The 10938-nt window shown below is 44.6% G+C and overlaps 1 long non-coding RNA gene across 1 annotated transcript; it reads left to right on the forward strand.

Annotated features, from left to right (window-relative positions):
* The first annotated feature begins 8876 nt into the window (after positions 1-8876).
* On the forward strand, positions 8877-10427 carry LOC146276184 (uncharacterized). The gene is made up of 4 exons (XR_014766398.1): positions 8877-9038; positions 9215-9365; positions 10109-10179; positions 10296-10427. It is a non-coding gene; the product is annotated as an uncharacterized LOC146276184 (long non-coding RNA).
* The last annotated feature ends 511 nt before the right edge of the window (positions 10428-10938 follow it).

The raw sequence follows: 10938 nt of genomic DNA on the forward strand, positions 1-10938 counted from the left end.
TAGTCAGGAGAGCAACGTATTCAGGATCACAGTCGTCACTGTTAGCAGGAGCAACAGAGCCATCAGGTGAAGGAGCAGCAGGTAAAGGTAAGCTAGACATGCAGTCGGCTGGAGCATTTTCAACGCCTGGGTGGTAGATTATGTCGTAGTTGAAGGACATGAGACGAGCAGACCATCTTGACACACGTAGACCAGCACGCCCGACGCCCTTGGTGGTCAGCAGCGTCGTCAGCGCCTGGTGATCTGTCCGTAGGGTAAAGCGGCGTCCCCAAAGGTATGTACGCCACCGCTCAACAGCCCAAACGCATGCTAAGGCTTCCTTTTCCACTGTGGCATATTTACGTTCAGCAGCAGAGAGAGTTCGAGACGCAAACGCCACAGTCCTTTCAATGCTGTCTGAGCCCACTTGTGACAGTACTCCACCTAGGCCGTAGTCCGATGCGTCTGTAGACACTATGGTGCGCAATGTGGGATCAAACAAAGCCAAGGCCTGGCTATCCAGCAGCATGCTTTTAACATTCTCAAAACTAGTCTGTGCCTCATCAGTCCACTGAAAAGCACTGTAAGATGATCTCAGGCATGCTGTCATTGGTTCCACCACAGTAGCGTGGTTGGACAGGAACTTGGAGTACCATGAGAGCAGTCCAAGGAAGAAGCGCAGAGTTGAGGCCTCAGTAGGTGCAGGTGCATTGGCAATGGCCTGTATACGTTCAGGATCAGGCTGCAGTCCATCAGCTGAAACGACATGTCCCAGGAAAGGCAAGCTGGGCTGACGGAAACGACACTTCTCATCGTTGAGTTGTAGGCCAGCAGACTTCAGGCGATGTAGAACGATGTCCAGAGCTTTGTCGTGGGCAGGCATGTCATGGGCATGTACAATTATGTCGTCCAGGTAGTTGTCCACCCCTGGCAGGCCAGAGAGGACAATGCTCATAATTTTCTGGAACGCAGACGGCGCAGAAGCAAGTCCATATGGCACACGACGAAAGCGAAACAAGCCATCATGTGTAATGAATGCTGTGAGGTCACGGCTGTCTTCATGCAAAGGCATTTGGTAGTAAGCACTGGTCAGGTCAATTGTAGAGAAGACGGTGGCACCTTGTAGGTTGGACAGCAGTTCAGCCATATGGGGCAATGGGAAGGCATCCACAATGACTGCTTTATTTGGTTCGCGCAGGTCAACACACATGCAAATCTTTCCTGACTTTTTTCTGAATGACAACAATTGGTGACACCCATGCTGAAGCATCAATGCGCTCAATTATACCCACTGCTTGCAGGTGATTCAGTTCCTCTGTCACGGCACTTCGAACAGCTAATGGCAAGCGACGTAGCTTTTGGCGTACTGGTGTAACGGTGTCATCAATTTTCACCAAGTGAACAAAGTTCTTTGCACAGCCTAAAGCAGGTGCAGGTGTAGCGGCGCATTCCAGTACCGGAGTAAGAGACGTAGAGGCGTCAGGAGGCAGGACCCTGTTGTGCGCTATGCAAAGCTGTAGTGCTGTCATGAGGTCTCTCCCCAGCAGTGGAGTCCCAGTGTTCACAATGTAGAATGTGCATGGAGCTGTGCGGCCATGTAGTGACACATTCGCGGACAAACAGCCAAGAACAGGGATGTGCGTTTTAGAATAAGACACAAGCCTGACCTTGGACTGAGTCAGCTGAACGTGGTTGAAATGGCGCTCGTAGAGGCTTTGTGACAGGATGGATACAGAAGCTAGTCGACGACTAAGTCCACTGTACATGGTTGTGAGTGATGGGCAGTACTTTCCACTGTGCATGTAATTTTTGCAGCACCACTGGCAGCATGGTCCGTGCATAACGCTAAAACTTCAGCAAGTTCGACTTCACGCACATCAGTATGGGGTTGTGTAGATCGACAGACTTTAGAGAAATGTCCAGTCTTTTTGCATTGCCTGCATGTTGCTGCTACAGCTGGGCAGTTAGCTGCATTGGCCAAGTGAGCATCTGATCCACATCGGTAGCATGTTATCTTTCTACTTTTTTACAGGAGCATTGGCGCCAGTAAAATTCGTCCTTTCCCCTCTCCCCCTTCTGTTTGAAGTGTGTTGCACCGCTTGTACTGGAGCCACGTGCGTATCAGCCATTTCCTTGGCTTGATGTGCAGCAGACTCGATTTGAGTAGCCAAAGTTAATGCTCTTTCTAAAGACAGTTCAGGCTCTAACAACAGTCTTTCATGTATTCTTGAATTGCACACATTTTCTGTCAATTGATCCCGTATCATTTCGTTTTCACGATCACCAAAATCACAAGTTGACACAAGATCACGTAGGGCAGCAACATACTGTAATAAATAAAATTGACTCGTGGGGAGCTTGAGAACGTTTACAAAAAGCATGACGCTCCGCCACTGTATTAGTCTTCGGATGCTTTCAATGCATTAACGGTTGTATCATAAGTGGTACCCGTGTTAGGAAGATTGTAGAAGATTCTTTGTCCCTCCGTACCGAGGCAGTGTAGGACAACAGCTCTTCTTCTGGCAAATGGCCAAGCATCTCCGGTCGCGTCGATAACGACCAGGTAGGGTCTTCAGCAACATTTTCAACCTCTCCCTTAACCTTTCTGTACTCCCCACCTGCTTCAAGAGGACCACCATTATCCCTGTGCCCAAGAACACCAAGGTCACATGTCTGAACGAATATCGCCCAATAGCACTGACCTCTGTCATCATGAAGTGCTTCGAGCGGCTAGTCAAATCATTCATCTGTTCCTCACTGCCTCCCACCCTGGACCCTATGCAGTTTGAATACCGGCCCAACAGGTCTACAGACGATGCCATCGCTCTGACTATGCACACCACTCTCTCCCACCTGGACAAGGGGAATACATATGTGAGGATGCTGTTCATTTACTACAGCTCAGCATTCAACACCATCATCCCCTCCAGACTGGTCTCCAAGCTTGTGGACCTGGGACTTGGCACCTCCCTCTGCAAGTGGATCTTCCACTTCCTGACGGGGAGGCCACAGGTGGTGAGAATCGGTGACCGAACCTCATCCGTACTGATCACGCCCAAAAGCCTAAAATGGCGTACGCACACAAAAATTCAGATTTATAAAACCGTGCGTTCCCACATCTGTACGCAATGTTCCCTTTATAAATCACAGATTACCCACAAGTGTACGTACGTAAATCAGCATTGTACCCCGCCCTGAACACGCCCATTTTTAACCATAAATAGTCAATGCAAAGCACCTAATGAATGCTAATCTAGTATCTCATCATGCCCCCGGCATACGATTGTTCTTTACGGTGAATCATAGCGCATGACAACTTCTCAGACACTGTTAGCCTATTGGTGGAGCCCGAAAACTCAGAAAATGTGGTGGCTAGAGGTAGATCACCAATTTAAAAAAACTGTGCGAGTGGCGTCAACTGTGCCAGTGATATACTGCGAGTCGAGATACAATTTGAAAACAAAAGCGTTTTGTTATGAACAGTAATCTATTAAAGTCTGGACTGATCACGAGGACGTAGAGTGTAGCGATTGCACGGGAGCTTAATGACTGTATTTCCAGTTTTTGACATATGAGGATATTTGCACAGTATTACATTTACATTTATTCATTTAGCAGACGCTTTTATCCAAAGCGACTTCCAAGAGAGAGCTTTACAAAAGAGCATAGGTCACTGATCATAACAACGAGATAGTCCCAAATGTTGCAAGTGCCAAAAGGGAAGACCCATAAGAGCATGCAATTATAGAAGTTACAAATTAAAACAACATGAACCACAAAAGTGCAGAACTGTACCTGTAGAAGAATAATCAACAGTGAAATATTTCACAGCCAGTACAAGACTTAACTTCGTTATATTTAACCTAAAAGAGCAACGAGTCATTGTGATCCTGGAGGAAACTAACTAACAAGTCCAGCCAAGCATTCTTAAGTGCCGTTGTACTCCCGGAACAAGTGCGTCTTGAGCCTTTTTTTGAAGGTGGGGAGACAGTCAGTGTCCCTGATGGAGGTGGGGAGCTGGTTCCACCATTGGGGGGCCAGGCAGGAGAAGAGCTTGTGTTGGGACCGGGCAGTCTTGAGCGGTGGGACCACCAGGTGGTTGTCTGAAGAAGACCGTAGGTGACGGGTGGGGGTGTAAGGTTGCAGGAGAGACTTGATGTAGACGGGTGCAGTCCCGTTCACTGCTCGGAAGGTCAGTACCAGGGTCTTGAATCTGATACGGGCGTTGATGGGTAGCCAGTGGAGAGAGATGAGGAGCGGGGTAACATGGGAGCGTCTGGGTAGATTGTCTAACCCTAACCCTGGGTAGACTGGGTAGACCAGGCGGGCCGCTGCGTTCTGAATCCTCTGAAGAGGGCGGGTTGCACATGTTGGGAGACCAGCGAGCAGCGAGTTGCAGTAGTCCAACTTGGAGAGGACCAGTGCTTGGACTAGCAGCTGGGTGGAGTGCTCAGACAGGTATCTCCTGATCTTCCGGATGTTGTAGAGGGTAAATCTACAAGACCGGGAGACTGCGGCGATGTGGGCCGTGAGGGAGAGCTCGTCATCCATGGTTATCCCAAGGTTCCTGGCAGAGGATGAGGGGGTCACCGTCGCAGATCCCAGGGTGATTGACAGATCGTGGGAGATGGAGGGTTTAGCTGGGATGATGAGAAGTTCTGTTTTGGCGAGGTTCAGCTGGAGGTGGTGCTCGGTCATCCAGACGGAGATGTCTGCGAGGCAGGCTTCAATCCTAGCTGAGATCCCCGGATCGGTCGGGGGGAACGACATAAATAAGTATTAAATACATATATTTAGTTATACACTGTGTTCTGCAGTTATCTTAAGGTAGGATATGTGATGTTATCCTGTATTCCATGCAGTCGGGGAATCTCCCCCTCCTGAACTCCCGTAGTGGACAATCTGATGGCGAGGAAGCGCTGAATTTTTATTTAAAATTTGGGTTGGATTGTACAAGGTGTTTATGGAACAAGAATCACTCAGTACAAGCGCAAATAACACTGCTGGATGTAATCTTCATGATAATCATGAAATTGAATGAAAAAAACGTGTGTGAGGAAAAAAAAATATATAAATATTACGAGTAATGTTCTTCCCACATTCAATTTCTGCAGTCTGACTACAGTACGGTCATCTGCGTCGCCAATTCCAACGGTTTTCAAAATGTGCGTAGGCCTACGGGAGGGTCAGAGTTTGCGTGGAGGACCGCACATTCTCCCGTCAAGTTTGTTTTTATAAATCACAACCTTTGCGTGGAAAGTGGCGTACGCACATTTTCAGCCCCGTTTTGAGCGTACGCAAGCTTTATAAATGAGACCCCTGGTCTGTTCACACGGACAAGGTGGTCAAAGCGGCCCGTAAGCGTCTCTTCTTCCTGAGGAGACTGAAGAAGTTGGTATGGACTCAGTCATCCTCACTAACTTTTACAGATGCACTATAGAGAGCATTCTGACTGGTTGTATTACAGTGTGGTATGGGAGCTGCACAGACCGGGACCGCAAGGCCCTACAAAGTGTGGTCCGTTCTGCTGAGTTCATCATCGGCAGGAAGCTCCCAGCCCTACAGGACACCTACCACACACGTTGCCTTAGGAAAGCCGGCAGGATTCTAAGAGACTGTTCCCACCCATGCTTCAGTCTCTTTACCCCGTTGCCTTCTGGCAGGCATTACCGCAGCATCCGGTCGCGCACCCCCAGACTGGACAACAGTTTCTAGCCAAGGGCCATCAGGCTTCTGAATGGACACTGATATGGACATTGATTACTGCACACTAGTCACTTATACACTGTCACTTTCAGCTACTGGTTGCACTATCAGTAACTTTGCACTACTGTACCTCACTGTACCTCGCCAACAGGCTCCTGTATGGTCATTGACATAGTCACTGATCTGCAAATTTGCACTAATGGACTGTACTCCACTTCGGTTAGAATAGGTAATAGGGTTGAAACTGTTTTTGTTGTGCATTTAGGGTTAGTATAGTGTACTATTTATTGTTATCTGTAATTTAGGACGTTTTAGTATTAGGGTTAGTATAGTCGATATTTATTGCTATCTGTATATTTAGGAAGTTTCACTTATTTAAGCTCAGCATTGATGTAAATTGTGTTCCGTGTACTTATATGTTATGTTATGCCAGGTGCTTGTGTTGTCTTGTCTTAAGAATTTCAGTGCCCAGTCTTACCTTGTGTTGTTCTGTGTACCTGACAAATAAAAGACTTGATATGATAGTTCTGAAAGATTTGAATCCAAGTTTTAAACAGCACAGCAGGCTCACCGGGGCACGGGAGAAAAAAACTTGGGAAAGGCACATTTGCAGCCGTCATTTTCTTTGAAGTAAAAAGAACTTGTCGGCAATTTTGTTATGTTCTTATACATGACAAATTACGGAGTAGGCAGACCTTAATCAACAGGTACTTTACTCAGGGCAGAACTAGCATGGCATTTTCCCGGAAGTCACTTCTTCATCTCTATACAACCTGTATCATTACTTCCTGTGCTGCATTAAAGGTACAGGACACAACAGTTATTTTATGTTTCATTCAGTTAAAACAGCCCAGGATCAAATTGACCCCTAAGAACACCGATGGTACAAAATGTGTAGAGGACCCTTAAAACATACCATCACCTTCATTTTGTGTTTACCCAGTTGTCCCCATTATATTAGGAATAGTCATTAAGTAATTTAAAAAGAATAATAATATATTCAGAGCAATATTATATGGGGTCAAATTGACCCTAAAGATAGCATGATTGTTAAATATTATGTCCATGTATAATATATAAATTGAAATAAATAAATGTAATGCATTTAATGTTATTTGTTGACTTGTTTTTCATGAGTGCTTCTGTTTTAGAACGATCCACCATTTTCCTGGCACAAAAGGAGGTACTGAAGTCCCTTTTTGACCAGGGGATGACAAGAAGAGGGTCAACTATAATAATCGAAGCTCACAGACAGGTTTAACTAATAAGCGCAGCTAGTTCTGGCAGGGCAATCGGGCAGCGCGCGTAATTCATTTAACAGGGACGTAAGGCGTCTTACTCCACCTTCCTTTACTCCACCCACTACCACACCCATGTTAGCAGCGCATATCCATTGGGCCACGTTTGATAAGGCGTCTTTAAAAGACGCGCGGATATGCACACACTCACCCCGGTCGTTGTATGATCAGTGCTGCTGCCAACCTCCACCGTCCCCTTCTCCCCCATGCTGTCTGTATGTCTATCCAACAGGGGGATTATATCTCTATTGCTCCCTGCCTCATATGTCATGTATGTATGTGTTGCATCGAGGAGGCAGGGAGTGCTTCCCTTAGATCATCCACTCCGCCAAAGTAAATTTACATGTCCATGTCATGTAACAATAAATGCTCAAATCTAATACGTGATTGTCTTGACTAAACAGCCGTCATACAAGTTAGCTTTTTTACTTTAAGCACTGTTTAGAGGAGACACTTTACTGCATACTCTGCAGACTAAATAATGTGTATTAATTCTCTAAATCACATCTACAGTAAAAGCTATTTTCACTTTACTATTTACCTAACCATTGTACGCAACCTTTGTTTTTAGAACTGGGTAGGGAACTATAAGAGGGCCATAGTGAAGGATTCAAAATCTTTGTGTCTAATCCAATATGTAATGATGGTATTCAATGACACAAGTCTGTGTTCTAGAAAGAGTGGTCTGGAGTCCAGAGGTCCGATAATATCAGCTTTAATGCAGCAGTTGGAAATCAACAAGTACAGAGCTCTGGGGCTGTCTACGCTTCTCTACCCGCAACAGAGTTTCGGGCTGGTTCACGAAGTCCAACTGGCTATCTGTCCCTGCCCCAGCATATATTATACAGTGCAATTGAAACAGAAATATCAAAAAAGGGTTGAGCTTGTTCTCTCGTGTATCAGGGAGTTGTTCTTCCCTACGCATCCCACCTGCTCGGGTGCTCTCTCAGCCCGGTTTCAAGGTTGCTTCTGAAATGGAGAGATAACAACACAAAATACAGCCTGTTTCCCACACCTTGTGTGAGACACAATGTTTTAAGCCTGAGCACAGTTCTAAGTTCATAAGACATACGCACAATACATAACTTTAATACATGCATCCTTAAAGAAGAGTCTTGTTCCTGTTGCTATATAGTGCACAGTGCCCATGATGCATTTGGTGATTAAGTTGCCACAAATATTAATAGCTGGAATTATAGATAATGCCATGCCCGTGATACAGCTAATGATTATAGTTCTAGAATTGTACTGTAATGTATTATACATTCTTTAATAGGCAGTGGGTCAGTGGGCCCCAAAAAGAAATTGTACAAGAGCAAAGTGTCCCCTTACAAACTTTTTTTAAGGCATCACCTCAAAAACCAAGGTTTGTACATTTGACAATAATGATTTATCAGAATCCGAATGGATTTTATTTGCCATGAATGTTTGCACAAACAAGGAATTTACTTTGGCAGGGAGGTGCATACATTAAACATATAGGAATATTGAAACTTAAATATGTGGACTAACTATACAAAATTAGCAAAGTCTAGCTAATACTAAGGGGGGTCTAGCTAATACTAAGGGAAATAAAATAAAATATAAAATATAGTAGTCATAGTCATAATTTACAATCTAACCTCAAAAAACAGATAGTGCAAATACAATAGTGCAAATTGCAATGTGCAGGGTGTCATTGTGCAGCTTCTGATTTAAAGTCAGTGTGAGTCCTTGGCCTTGTTATGAATAATTATATTTAATAGATGTATTATTATTGAAATGTTTCAACAAGGGAACACTATAGAATTAATATCCCTGTCCTTTTAAATAATATAATTAAACATGTGCTGTACTGTTTGCATCCAATTATTGTGTTTATCTGATTTATCTTTTTTACTTGCTTGTCAGGAAGTCTGTCAGTTTTAGCAGGGAAGTGGGGACAACTGTCTTCTGCTGAGAGAGGGATATGCAAAGCTAGCAGAACAGCTGAAGAAGGATAGGGAAGTCCAGGAGTTGCAGGGGAACTTCAAAGTGTTTAAAATAAAGCATTGCATGAAACAGCTGCAGTTAACGGTGGGAACTACATGTAGTTTCTAAAGAAAAAAGTACATATTTTCATTATGATTGTTTTTTACTAACCTTAAAAACTAAGAATAGTAAGATTAACGTTGCAGAAAGTATTTTAGTTGACATCACTTGTGTACCTCATTTTAAACTAAGGAATTTTGCCTGTGTTCAATGTTCCTTAGATTAATGAACTGGAGATTTAAGATCAGGAGGTTGCCACATTGACTTACGACCCAGATGACCCTGTGTCTGTCACACAATCTGCCACTGGGAGGGCCAGGGTCTTCCTTGAGAAGGAGGATATGGCAACAAAATTTGCTTTACATTATAAAGGTAAGTGTTTGTTCAGTTACATTTTTCACTGCCCATCCTCCCCACTTTGTGTCCTCAAGTGCTGTATTGATTGTCATTCTACTGTCACGTGCAGGGTCTGGAATGCCAGTGTGTATGTGTAAACGTACATGGCGACTAAAACCAATTCTGAATTGATTCTGAGATATAGTGGCCAGACACAAGCTTTTACTTAGTTTTAGTAGAAGCTCGGGAGACGGGAGGGCATGAGACCAGAGGGCATGACACAGGAGGCTCCAGGCTGTAGCCATACACTCTTGGAGATACTTCACAGCTCCTCCTATAATCCCTCCAGCGAGTTCTGGGTTTACCCAGGGGTCTCCTCCCAGTTTGACGAGCCCTTAAAACCTCTAAAAGTTGCTTAGGAAGCATCCTAGTTAGATGCCCAAACAAATCAATTGGCTCCTTTGGATGAAAAATAACATTCCTTGTTTTTACTTTTAGAAGAGGCAGATGGGTGTGGTAGAGTCCCATACTCTGCTCTGGAGGAAGGGAGAATAAACATGGCAGTGGAGGGCATGCCTAGAGAAATGGCTTTCAGGAAACCAGCATTTTACGGCATCGACCAGCTGAAGGATATTTTGAATGCTGGCAAAAACCTAATTTTTGTCATAAGTAAATTAACTTAATTTTAAGTGGGTTAAATGAAATCTGTGAACCAACTTGGCATTTAATTGCTTTTAATGCTGTTGATGTAAAATGTGAAATGTGTATTTTTGCAATAGAAACGGCACCACCTTCAACAACTCCATTGGAGGCTGCCAATTTGGTCGAACCATTGGACTGTGAACATGAGGTAACCGTATACATTGGTGTGCTATTGTTTTTTGTCCATTTTTTTCAAATTACATTCATTGTAATATTACAGAACAGGTTATTGTCTCATAATCCCATCTCCTTTTTTACTTTCAGCCTGAACTCACAACTGGTGACATTCTTGCCCAGGCCATGCATTCAATTTATGAAGCTTAGCGCAAGTTCAATCAGGCAAGACCTATCCCTGCACTCGGGCATACACGATGTTTCACTACTCACTCCCCCCGCTCTCTTTTCCTCTTTCCTATGCCGGGCTGTCATCTGGGTTCAGTATCAATTAGCCGCTCTATTCTATCAATTAATGGTGTCAAATCCACCTCGTAGCTGCCAGCTCATCAAAATGATGCCATGCCTTTAAATACGTTTCTCCCCCTGTTTAGTTTGTTAATGCCACCAAAGTGTGCGACCCGGCCTCCACCTCCCCGTCGACATCCGATGCTTTAGTTTCCTGCTCCTCTAGCTGGGTCGTCAGCTGCCACCAGCCCGCCACCACCAGTGTTTGGACTCCGTGGGGGATTCCTGTTCGGATGTTGGGCAGTGGCCCTTTGATTAATTATTCCCCATGGGTTCTAAGCTCTAGCACATTTATCATCTCTGTAAATAAATCACTCTACTCATCCCAGGTCTCTCCTGATTGAAATGCTTGATTCATGACCATATCCGTGCCCCAGCTTTTGTTCATGTTTTCCCTGCCCTAGTGTTTCCCTGTGTTCTTTTCTATTTATTTAGACGGGGAAAA

Source organism: Hypomesus nipponensis, chromosome 8 (genome assembly GCF_054491055.1).
Source record: "Hypomesus nipponensis isolate SF chromosome 8, ASM5449105v1, whole genome shotgun sequence".
Taxonomy (NCBI): Eukaryota; Metazoa; Chordata; class Actinopteri; order Osmeriformes; family Osmeridae; genus Hypomesus; species Hypomesus nipponensis.